Raw genomic sequence first — 12,324 nt, forward strand, 5'->3', positions numbered from 1 at the left:
CCCTCCAGATTGCTGCAAGCAACCCATTTAGCGGAGGATTGGGAAGCTTCACGTGGAGAGCCCTGAGCCTTAGGACCTGGGGGTTGGAGGGATAAGGTATTTCAGGAGGGATGGGGGTACATATCTGACTTGTGATGGCTCTTCTGTGTTAGATAAGGATGCATGACATGGACTGCATGGATAATCTATCAATATCTAGACCTTTCATACGTGAAAATGTCTCAAATTCTTTTATAAATTAACATTTCTTTATAATTGTGGGATTTTGCAGGTGTGGGATGTGTAAGTGATTCAATGTGTATTTTATGGCTCGCATTTAAGTGCAATATTGAAAACATAGCACTTGTAAGCAACATTCTGAATGCTCTGATCATTTATTTGACAGGGGTTGCCATAAAAAGTTTAATGAGCCACACACTTTACACAAATTTGATAGCATGAAATACATATTGTAATCGGAGCCAGCTGGAAAAATCAATAGAATAGTATTTTTATTCCACCAGGCTCCATTCAGAGGACTCTGAATAGACGTTTCATTTTGTTTTGTCTGCCAGATGGAATCTCTTCAGTCGTGCCGTTCAGAGGCCAGTTGACAACATACTCCATAAAATCCAAAAAAAAAAAAAAAAAAAAGTACACCTGCTTCAGATAAATACATTTTCGGTGTTTTTCTTCTCTGGGTTAAATTATTGAGTGAGTTTCCACAAGGGTGTCAACTACAATGGTGCCTACCTGTCTACATCCCTATTCATCCGCCATGTTGGTTTGCTTGGTTGTTCTTCGTTTGCTGGTTGAACCTCACCTCAAAGATGCACAAAAAAATCCCTTTCAGGGCGGCCGGGCGTACAGAGCACCATGTGGATCACCAAGCAGAGCCGCTTTCATCCACTGGGTTCCTCAAGATGTTTCCCACGTGTGCCAGGCGGTTTCCTCTTCAGAGAACCAGGCACAGTAGGGTCCCCAGAGGCTTGTTAGAGCGCTGTTCCTAACTACCCCCTCCCACTCCTCCTCCCCCGTCTCTTCCTCCTCCTCGTCTTCTTCATCTTCTTCTGCTGCTGCTTTTGGTTAAAGCTTTAACGCTCTGTCACATGGCAAGTCTATAACCAGAGCCCCACTACAACCACCCCCACCCCCACCACCACCACATGCTAGCAAACACACACAGCCATGTTTCCCAAAACAAAACAGCTTTTGTCTCGGTTCTATGATTTCCTCTGCTCTATGGAACGCCCAGGTTGTTTGCGTTGAAGTGGTTGTTGGTATTGAAGGCGAGGGGCTTGTTCGTGATGAGCGTGGGACTCAAGTGGACCGTGTACAAGAGCGAGACAAAAGAAAGCAGCCACGCCTTCTGAAGCACGGACATAGATTTGCACTAAAGCCTTTTATTAATATATGGTGCACATGCTTCCTTACATGTACAGCAAATCACACACACACCCACTCACACACAAACACACACTCTGTCTCTCACACACACACACACACACACACACACACACACACACACACACACACACACACACACACACACACACACACACACACACACACACACACACACACACACACACACACACACACACACACAAATATGCATGAGCACATACACATTTTTGCTAAAATATTTCTGTGCAGCTCTTACAATAGACTACCACTGAGCAGGCATGCAACACAGTTGGAGGCTGCTAGGTCATCTACTGTTTACGCCTAAGACCACGCTGAGATGAATAGACCAATGCAAAGACAGTCCTGCCCTGCCCTGACCATGGCGCAGTACAGCCCAAGATTGATTTCAAAGAGGGGGGGGGGGGCTCTATTGTAAAATACCACTTTTCTTTCTTACTTGTTGGTTTGAATCAACGTTGCTCAACCATAACGCCAGAATAGGCAGTAATTACATTCGGCTGCTGTTTACAACAGCAGTGGGAGGGGACGGAGGGCTGGGGACAATAGATCACAACAGAACTGGAGGCCTAGATCTGTCAGAGGAATAACACACACGGCACACGCTCACCAAAGAGTGGTAAAGGGCCTACTGGTCGCCCAGGCTGACGCTAGAAAACAAACGTGGCTGCCAGCCTCCTCCTTCCCACTGACAGATGACATGCTGCTATGATTCACTGGGGACCGTTGTGGCCTTTGTGTGTGAAGGCTTCAAGGTTGTCAGGAGAACCACCCAGGCAGCCTCGCGGTCTCCCCCATGCATCCCAGCAGTGTCTCCGTATGAAAGAGCGCTGCTTCTAATTCTGAAATGCCCCCGAGGGGGGGGGGTGGTCCGCTTGACCTTCTTCGGGATCTTAGGTTTTTCCTCCACTTTTCCCACAGAGGATCGTGTGGGTGCTTTATTATGATCCCCGCTCACTCACTCACGACATTCTGCATGCTGGGTTGTCCAGGGTATGTGTGTGTGCGTGTGTGTGCGTGCATGCGTGCGTGCGTGCGTGCGTGCGTGCGTGCGTGCGTGCGTGCGTGCGTGCGTGCGTGCGTGCGTGCGTGCGTGCGGGCGTGCGTGCGTGCGTGCGTGCGGGCGTGCGTGTTGAGCTTGGAGCGCACCCAAAAAAATGTATCTTAAAGAATGTTGCTCACTCTTGTTGCCAGCCCCGGCTCCTAATCCACGGCCATGCAGAGCGTCGGTGATCAGTCACCGTTAAAAACAGGAACGAGTGGGCACGAGTGGAGCAGGGGCTCGCAGTCCTAAGTGGAGAGACTCCCACTCCATATGAATAAGTAGACGACTCGCTTCAAAATGATTTTTAGATCCGGGGCTCTAACGATGGGCTTGCATCCAAATATTGTGCCCATTACGACTCCCTGTGCGTGATGGCCACCCTCTCTGACTGTTATGAAAATAAATCAGGGTTTATACCGGTTTGATGGCATTACAGCGTCTCTGGGATACGCTGCAGAGCCCCATTAGAATCCCGGGCCCGTGTTGTGAGGTTCAGAGCTGTAATCGAATGACTGTCATTGGCTTGGAGGAGCGGGATGTGCTGTGGTGAGCCAATAAGGTGGCGGCAATAAGGAGTGGCAGCATTGGGCGTTGTAGTGGGAGGTTATTGGTCGCGTGTGTGTGGCTGTGTGGCTGTGTGTGTGTGTGTGTGTGTGTGTGTGTGTGTGTGTGTGTGTGTGTGTGTGTGTGTGTGTGTGTGTGTGTGTGTGTGTGTGTGTGTGTGTGTGTGTGTGTGTGTGTGTGTGTGTGTGTGTGTGTGTGTGTGTACATTTCTGTCATGGATAAGACACACGTCACAAAGCCTTTCCAAAATTACAAATCTGGGGCAATGACAAAAACGTGCACTTTTGTTAGAATTCGGTTAAACCTTCATTAGTCGTTGAATTAAACGTTGAATAACGAGGCATTAAAGAGATAAGAGACTGTCGTTTCTTTCCCTGAGTGACAAGGAAAAAATTTAAGTTTCCTAATGAGCTGCGGTCGGGTAGATTGTTCAATCATGTGCAAAGAACTGGACCGAAGAATGAGTGACAGCACAGCAAAGCACGTGCCACAACCACGGATGTGTTGGGAGTAAACATGATTGAACTGGCTGCCGTTACTTTTGCAATATCATCAATCATTTGTCATTCATAAAGCACAGTATTTGATAGCCCTGGAGGGAAGAGACAGTGGAGGGAAAGATGGATATGTAGCGTTTGACCACAGGTCGGAAAACGAACCGGGGTCACGACAAGAAATGATTGCCTCCGTTAGTGGGACGAGGAGCTGCGCGATGAACGTTGTTTTGATCGGTACGGACATAGCATACGAGTTAAGTACTGTATGCAGTTTTACATTTCACATAACAATACACCGGTGGCATGGCTCGCACCACTTCAACATTTTGATTGTAGAAAATGTCCCCAAAGCCTCCTGTTTAGTAAAGTCTCTCTCGCTCTCAAGTTTGAAAAATAATGTGGGGGATGTGTGAAAAGGCTTTTCGTAACCAGATTGCCTTCACCGAGCAAATATTTGCAGGGGCTGTAATTTGTCCGATCCCCCTGTGTTTAAGACCACTGAAATAGCAGAAATGCAAGAGCGGTCATTAAACTGTCATGCTTGTTATGAGCAACGCACACTAATGCATGCGCCACACAAGACACATGCACCACAGCACGGCACACATACATATGTCTTTGCTTCACCAACGCACAATCAAATGTGTTCCATTTTTCATTTCTCTGTATTCCCTGCCACGCAGCCATCTTTCAATTACCAAAAATGCCGTACTTTGATGAAAATAATAACTGTTTACCCGGTTGCACTGCCTCCATTCCCTCTCCAAGCAATCGGAGAGAAGAATGCCGGTCTACTTTCGGGGTGGCTTTGATCACCATCACCTCAATATACTTTCCAGATCAAACCTCCCAAATGAAGCCGCACATGCTCACATCACTAGCTGTGACCCCCCCCCCCGTCGCGTTCCCGTTGTCCTGGGGAAACTACGCTTATGCACAAAAGACACAGAGTAGAAGGCAGACATCCTATAATTATCATGCTCACTGTAACAACAAAAGGGTCATGTTGGAGCACGGTTGCCATAGCGCTGTTTACTGCTGAGCCGGGGCCGTACCCTAGAGAGCAACAGCCCTGTGTTGTCGCACAAAGCCACCACTTTTCTCTCCATGCCTGGTGTGTTATCACTTGGACGCGACTTGTCGCCTTGCTCCAATCGGCACAATTCAAGAACAGCGGGGCTCCGATGTAAACGTGTTGAACGTTAAAACCACCACCGACCTGCTCAGAGGTAAAGTGTGAGGATCTTAAGGGCGTTGGCGCCAGCAAACAGAGCTCTTTCCTCGCTACCTAACACCCCTCGTTTTCCATCCATTCAAAGCCAGCGCGAGGACAAAAAGGAGTCGTGGCGTCGGTGTGTTTGTTTGGCGATGCCCCAGGGTGTTGGCGGGATAATGATTAAATATGATGTGTTTTCTTTTGTTCCATCAAAGGTTGAATAATATATTTCAGACCTGAAAGTGCAGCAACCGTATCGTTGTCAACAAGCCCAAACAAAGGCTATTAGCTGATAACTGCTGTAGCAGCCTCTAAAGCAGCATCCGTATCAGCAAAACGGTCCATAACGGTCCATTCTTGTGAAGCCCTGGTAGAAGCCAAAATATGGATTGTTTCCACTGCTTGTTGCAAAAACCTCAAACAATGCTAGTGCCCATAACGCCAAATGTACAGCTTCATAACGGCCATGTCTTCCCCAATGGGTTCCGCCATGGATGCTACGTCCATACGTCTATTGTCCTAACTCACTGTGCCCAACCAGCTCAAACAACAACAGCCATATAACACAGCTATGGGCAAGGTCTCATAACCATCTAGCCATATTCAGAGCCTCTGAGTATGAACTTCTTAAATGCACCTACGGTAATTATATGCCTGTTAATTTACAGGGGGCAAATGATTTTTCCACTTAAATAACCTTCAAAGAAGCCAGAATTCAAATGAGATACTTGAGTATAATCAGATGAATGCAATGGGAAATCAAGGCCCCTGCTGCGATTACAGAGGAGGACTGAATCTTCTTAATATCAAACAGTCGATTCCATTTTGAGACAGATGGAATGGTTTTACTCTGTGTAGTACTTCAAAAGAAGTACCGGTATGTCTTTCTGACGCTGGCCTTTACTGTTTGACTCTTTTGAAAGGGGAGTTTGTTGTGGTGGTGTTTCTGTAAGGACTGTAAGGTTTTTTATACCCCAGAGAGGAGGAGAAAGCCTTCTTGGATCTGAGTAACAGCAAGATTTCTGTCACCCTGAGGCCAAACTGAGGTTACATCTGCCAGCTCATCATTGCATTGGCATTATAAAAAGGATTGGTTTGGTGGTTTCTCCTTCTACCGGGGGCTGTGCGATACATTTGGGATAGTTGGCCTACGCTTAGCCCCAGGGGGCTGGGATACACATTAAAAAATAGAAATGTGTGCACTAAACTGAACTAAATCGAATCTCAACCGTTGCTCCACTATTTATATCAATAGCCACATATTATGTGTGATATACGGACAGCCAGAGGAGTATCTCCAACAAACAGCATTCTTCTTTTGGTCGTTTTCATACTTTTTTCCTTGACAAAGTTCTGTCTCGCAAACCCCTTCTGACCCTGATTCTAAAACAACTCCGGCCCCTTGTAGGAGTCTTAGAGACGACGGTGAAATCCCACGAGGTTGGACAGTGGTTGGCCGACATCTGCTCGCCTGCTCTGCGTCCCAAAGCACATTCTGGGTGCAGACCAAAAGCAGCAGGGGGGTTCTGGGGGTGAAGGGACCGGACCGGAGAGGGGATGGAATGGAACACGGCTGGCATTATGCCGTGCTCAGTCGACCAGGACTATGTGTCCACGAGAAACGACGCAGCAAGCTTTTAAACACTGGAACTTTTAGAGCACCAAACCTTGGGTTTTTGGTGTCCGTTCAAAACACTGGCGTGCCAAACACACTCCTGCCTGGAAAATGTGTACAAGTAATCCATTCTCCTAATCCGAGGTGGGCGTTCAAAAGGGTATCTCGCTGTGCCAAACCAGAATGCACCACACTCCTCTGGGTGTGAGCTCTGATAGCGCCGCCGCTGAATCACGGTCTGTTTTGAGAGCAAGGAGGTATGGGGTGGAAGAACAATCTTGACGAAATCCAGGAATAGGTACGGATAAGGCAGGATAAGGCAGGTGATTCGAACTAAGGGTGGCTTTCACACACATGGGAGGGGGTGGGGGGGGGGGGGGGTACTCAGACACCCCTCATACTTGTAGCAGCTCTCAAAGTACTACACTGACACTAGACTCAAGATCCAGAAGTGTATGGGTTTCTGTGTGATGGTTAGTATGAACATGTTATAAAAGTGAAAGGAAGCATGTAATGCCGTGTGAGTGAGGAGTCCTTCAAGACCTTTCCAAAGATCAACAAGGGAAGTGTGACTGGCCATACCAGGGGTATAGACATCTGTCAAGACAAGCCTGCACTTAGCTCCCCAAGGGACTCAACAAAGATTAAAACATGCATGAATTTAAGTTAACTTTTATGGGTCACTTCATATTGGATTGAGGTCTTCCATACATGTTGAACATAAAACTATTTTTTCTGCACTGCATTAGCAAAAGTTCCATTATAATAATCAATTTCAGGGTTTGCTGCATAATATATTTGGTAAGCATTTATGAATCTCCTCATCAATTAAAGATTAACAGCATTATTAATGACAATAATAATGAACGATCATTAATGCTAAACGTCTGACCCGGATTTCTCTTTATTTATCCTAACCACTCACATAATTTCAAACTTGGCTGAATAACCACACACAATTAAGTCATTCATTGCAAGTTAAATTCTGTGTACTCACCTTGAAAACAGCTTAGGGGCGTAACACTAACACCAACACAATCTTTCTGCTGCTAAATTAGACACTGTTGTATATTAAGGCCCTATTTAAAGCTTTCAGACTAGTTTCTCCTTTGCATTGCCTTGAGTGAATTTGACATTTTGGCCCATTATTCTTCATTAATATGATAAGCAGTGGCAGCATTGGCCACCCGTAGTATGCAGTGACGTTAATGTAGGTGCATGACTCACTGTGATTTCCCATTCGAACACAGGCTATTACTGTAATGACTTATATTAGGGATTATAGTGGGCCATTATTTCTTGCATTATTCCCGTGAACACCATCAATATAGAGCTTTCTGGAAGCTGGAACGGGTGTGCATGTGTGTGCGTGTGTGTGTGTGTGTTGAGCATACCCACTAGGCTTGTATTTTGCTCTGTGGTAGCTGGAATTAAGACAGAAGGGCCCGTTCTTCCACTGGCACAAGTGGCTTTCATCTTAGCTCAAGCCATGCTTGTATATTGCTTGAGGCCCTAATCACTAAGGATTCCCTTTTTTGACAACATGCGTCCACCTCAAAGCAGCACCAGCACACACACAGAGAAAACATTGTTTCACAATCTAGACGGAGATTGTAATTGCTTCCCTCTGAGATTGTTCACATTATCATTGAAATGAGGCTTGAGCATTCCCTTTTAGGTAATGCACCGAAATGATCATTCAAGCGTTCAAGAATTCAGCTTTGTGTCCCTGAACACTTTGTACCTTCAATTGTCATCGCGCCATTCCAAAACGCCCAAGATGGAATAGTACAGTATATCCCTTCAAATCAATTATATAAGAGCAGTTTTCAGAGCAATTTTATAAACACAGACAATTCTAAGCCAAGCAGTATCTTGGTCGTTTTTACTCTCCTGTAAATATAATATAAGCAACTTTCAAAAATGCATACGTTCGCAGCAAACAAACACATATTCATGAAAAAAACAGCAAGAATAAACAAAACAAAAACACTAAACTAATTCCCATCCTGGACTTGGAAAAAAAATAAAAAAGCAACCCAAAACCTCCACAAATATCAGTTCCACGTCATCACTTCTGGTGGAGATACCAGTGCTCTTAAACCCTTGCTAAGATGAGGCCCGGTTATCTGAACCAAAACGCGGTCTGTCCCTCCCCTGCTATCAGGCTGAGGCCTAAGCTGCACAGGCTCTGAGGCACCTCTGGTCCAGGAAGCAGCAGCCAGTATCAGACGGTGATGATGTTACACTTAAAAAGGCTAGCGCTCACCCCAACCACCATCCCACCCTCCAGCCACAACCGTCTGGAGAAGGACCAGCCGTCGGCACGGCCAAGGGACGATGTGCTCATGTCTGGTCTGTGGAACAAACTCCACCACCCACTGCCACCAGTTATTTCATTATTTATTTTTAGTTATTCATATTTCATCAGTGCAGGCGAAACAGAGGAGAAGGCAAGGCGCTTTCGAGGATGAGATCCAACGCCAGCAGGGACACAGAGACGGTACAGCAGTAGAAATCCTGGATCAGGAGATATATTGTACAATTTTCTTTCACAAAAGTGACAATATTTAAATATATAGGATCCCTGTGTATGGTCATTTAAGGATCCAATGTAATCCCAATAGGGAGGCTGTATTTATATGGTCATTGCTCCAAGGCCTGCATACTTATAATCTATACATTCACATGGAGGGAAGGAGGTCCAAGACAGCACACCGCAATGTATTTGAATCCCACATAATCCCACGTATTTGAGTTCCACATATTCTCTTTGGGCTCGATATTATCCTGCCAGCGTTGTTCATCAATGTAACGCAAGTGTTGAACCTGCATTCTGGACAAGTAGTGCCAACTTGTGCCAACGATGACGCAAAACCGTGAGTACCGTTAAAGATTAAGCCGGGCTTCAAAAATAGATGGCGACATTTGGTCGGTGTGTGTGTCCCCTTATTACCACCGACACGTTACACTGATGAATGAAGCTGAGCGCTGACGCAGGTCAATGACAGGTTAAACACAGCTCAAAATGATGGGTGCGTGTGTGTGTGTGGGTGTGTGTTTGTGTGTGTGTGTGTAGGGAGGGTGTGCGAGATTAGGCACATCATATCACATCACAGTGCCGTAGAGCCTTTATCAGCCAATGGCTTTGCAGGTGCAAGGATAGGACAGACAGGCAACACCACTTCAAAATAAGGGACATCTCGAAAGGGACATTCTATATTGCTTTTGTAATTGTAGTCAAGGGACTGAAAGATTTTAGAGAATGAAAAATCGAAAGAGATGTATGGCTTGTCCGTCGTGACGCATATCGCAGTGACCGCCACCATTTTGGGAGCAGAGGAGCTTTGGAATTATCGTTATTACTTTGGCGGCAATGTTTTTTGTGTCATGTTTGGTAATTTGTCGTGAAATGATTTGTCACTTTAGGGTGATATTGTTCTGCTTGAAACTGTCACTGTTTTTCTCATGAGACACACAACAATGTTTTAATTGACAAAGTCCTCTAAATATGGCGAACAAAACATCCAATGATGCATTCGCATAAACAAGCCCGATACAAATAAAGTTGACTGTTTTTGTCAATATTTACCCAGCCTTTGATTTCTGAATCATTTACCATCGAGGATTTGATGGGAGTGAATGCTGCATTCATTTGGAATTTAAACACTTAATGTGGGTCGATATCACTAAAGCCTCAAAGCGTTTCCTCAATCAATGTTTTATTCTTACCTTCTTCTATTCAAGACACACACACACCTCATGAAAGCATTCGTTTCATTGACATTCATAAGAGCCTGAGGATAAAAGTCTAGATTTTCAGCAGCTGTTTTTTTACTTATTTTTCTGTCGTTATTCCTCTACCTTCAGATTTTTCAGTAGCTGCACAAATGGGAAAATGCATTTATCTCTAAAGCACAATAACAACCGCAGACACCCTCCAACCCCCGATGGCCACGAATCCCAGCGAAGGGAGAGATACTCCACGCAACCTTCCACATTACTGGAAGTGGAGTCGGCCAGAGTACCTAAAACATGCAGGCCGGCGCATCGGTTAAATGAAAAGGGTTTAAGCAGGCGAACTAGAGTCGGGCAGAGTGCAGGAGAACCAGTTGGGATTCGTGTTTTGGATCAATGCCTCTGAGCAGTATAGGAAACAGAAGCCACTAACGATACGCAGAGGATCAGGTCAGGATACGTTCAGCCCCATTGAAGCCAGATGCGGGCATTACCCTTGATGACTTAGCAGAGGCACAGAACGCCCACTGGCTCTGTGTCACTGGTGTCTGATGGTTACAGCATCCGCGATCCCCTAAGCTGCTGAATGGCAACCATTTGGGGAATAATCAATGTAGGCTATGCTGTACAATTAAAAAAGGATTGAAGAATATTTGGTATGCTTTTTCCATCGCTCGCGATGCTGCAGCACTGCTCCTATCCACTAATCTGTTTGATCTTCACTGCGCGGAGAGAAAAAAAAGATAACTGGGCCTGGTGAATCTTGATCACCACGGTTACGGATCGACCCAACTATCTCAGATATGTTACGAGGGAAAAACAGTGCACCACACAAAGCAAGAGGAGAGGGGGGATCGAGAGGATAACAGGAAGTGAGGGAGACACCAGGAAGAGAGGAAACCGTGTCGGAGTGACAGATGGAGATTGCCGGAGAGATGTAGAGAAAGGGAGAGAGAGAGAGAGAGGGAGAGAGAGAGAGAGAGAGAGAGAGGGAGAGAGAGAGAGAGAGAGAGAGAGAGAGAGAGAGAGAGAGAGAGAGAGAGAGAGAGAGAGAGAGAGAGAGAGAGAGAGAGAGAGAGAGAGAGCGAGAGAGAGAGTGTGAGGGTGAGGGAGATGAGAGACAGAGGGAGGGAGAGTGAGACAAAGAGAGAGGATGGATGAGATATGGACTGGAAGAGAGAGAGACACACACACACACACAGAGAGGGGGAGAAGTGAGTTTGACAAAGAAAGAGACAGGCATGCGGGGAGGGAGGCTGTATGACAATTAGACGCAGCAGTAGGTAGTGCGTTCCTCACACTTCCAGCAGATTGTCATTTGTTCAGCGAGGTCTAATCGAGTACGGGGGCCTGGCATCAAAGGCACAGGCTCCTCACCTCATCCAGAACCCTCCGGCTGCTGATCAGCGAGTAGCCACGGAACAGCCGGCTCCGGCCAGTCTTTCTGTCCTTCTCTCTCATCGGTCTGCACCTCTCTTCTTCCCTCTCCTCTCTCCTCTCTCCTCTCTCTCGCTCTCTCTCTGTCTGACTCGTGAAGTCGCTATGCTTTCTGTCCATATGAGCAGAGACACTGCATGCTCACAGCAAACTCACAAAGGGCGCACCCACTCACACTGAGCCAAGCCCTGAGCCTGGGAAACACCACAGAGACAAGGGGAGGGAGGGAGGGAGGGAGAGAGAGAGAGAGAGAGAGAGAGAGAGAGAGAGAGAGAGAGAGAGAGAGAGAGAGAGAGAGAGAGAGAGAGAGAGAAGAGAGAGAGAGAGAGAGAGACAACAGAGAGGAAAGTGAGGGAGGGAGAGACAGAGGATTGGAGAGTGAACAAAGTCGAGGGAAAGGATGAGATTGACGGACGAGAGATGGAGAGTGACACAAAGCGAGAGGAAAGGCTGGGAGATGGACTGAACGAGAGAGAGAGAGAGAGAGAAGAGAGATGAGAGAGAGAGGAGAGAGAGAGAGAGAGAGAGAGAGAGAGAGAGAGAAAGAGAAAGAGAAAGAGAAAGAAAGAGAAAGAGAAAGAGAAAGAGAAAGAGAGAGAGAGAGAGAGACAAAGAGATTGACATACACAGAGAGAGGGAGACAAAATAAGCATGGCCTTTCCTTCACCCAGGAGCCCGGAAAACAAGACTGTGGTGTCTGTGTGTGTGTGGACCACGCTGAGCGACTACATGTTGTTCCTGTTTGTCTGCAACTTGAGCTGAATGTGATTATGCTCTGCAAGCGGCCATTTCTTTTGGACAGCTCGGA

This window comes from Gadus chalcogrammus, chromosome 9, assembly GCF_026213295.1.
Source record: "Gadus chalcogrammus isolate NIFS_2021 chromosome 9, NIFS_Gcha_1.0, whole genome shotgun sequence".
NCBI classification, from domain to species: Eukaryota; Metazoa; Chordata; class Actinopteri; order Gadiformes; family Gadidae; genus Gadus; species Gadus chalcogrammus.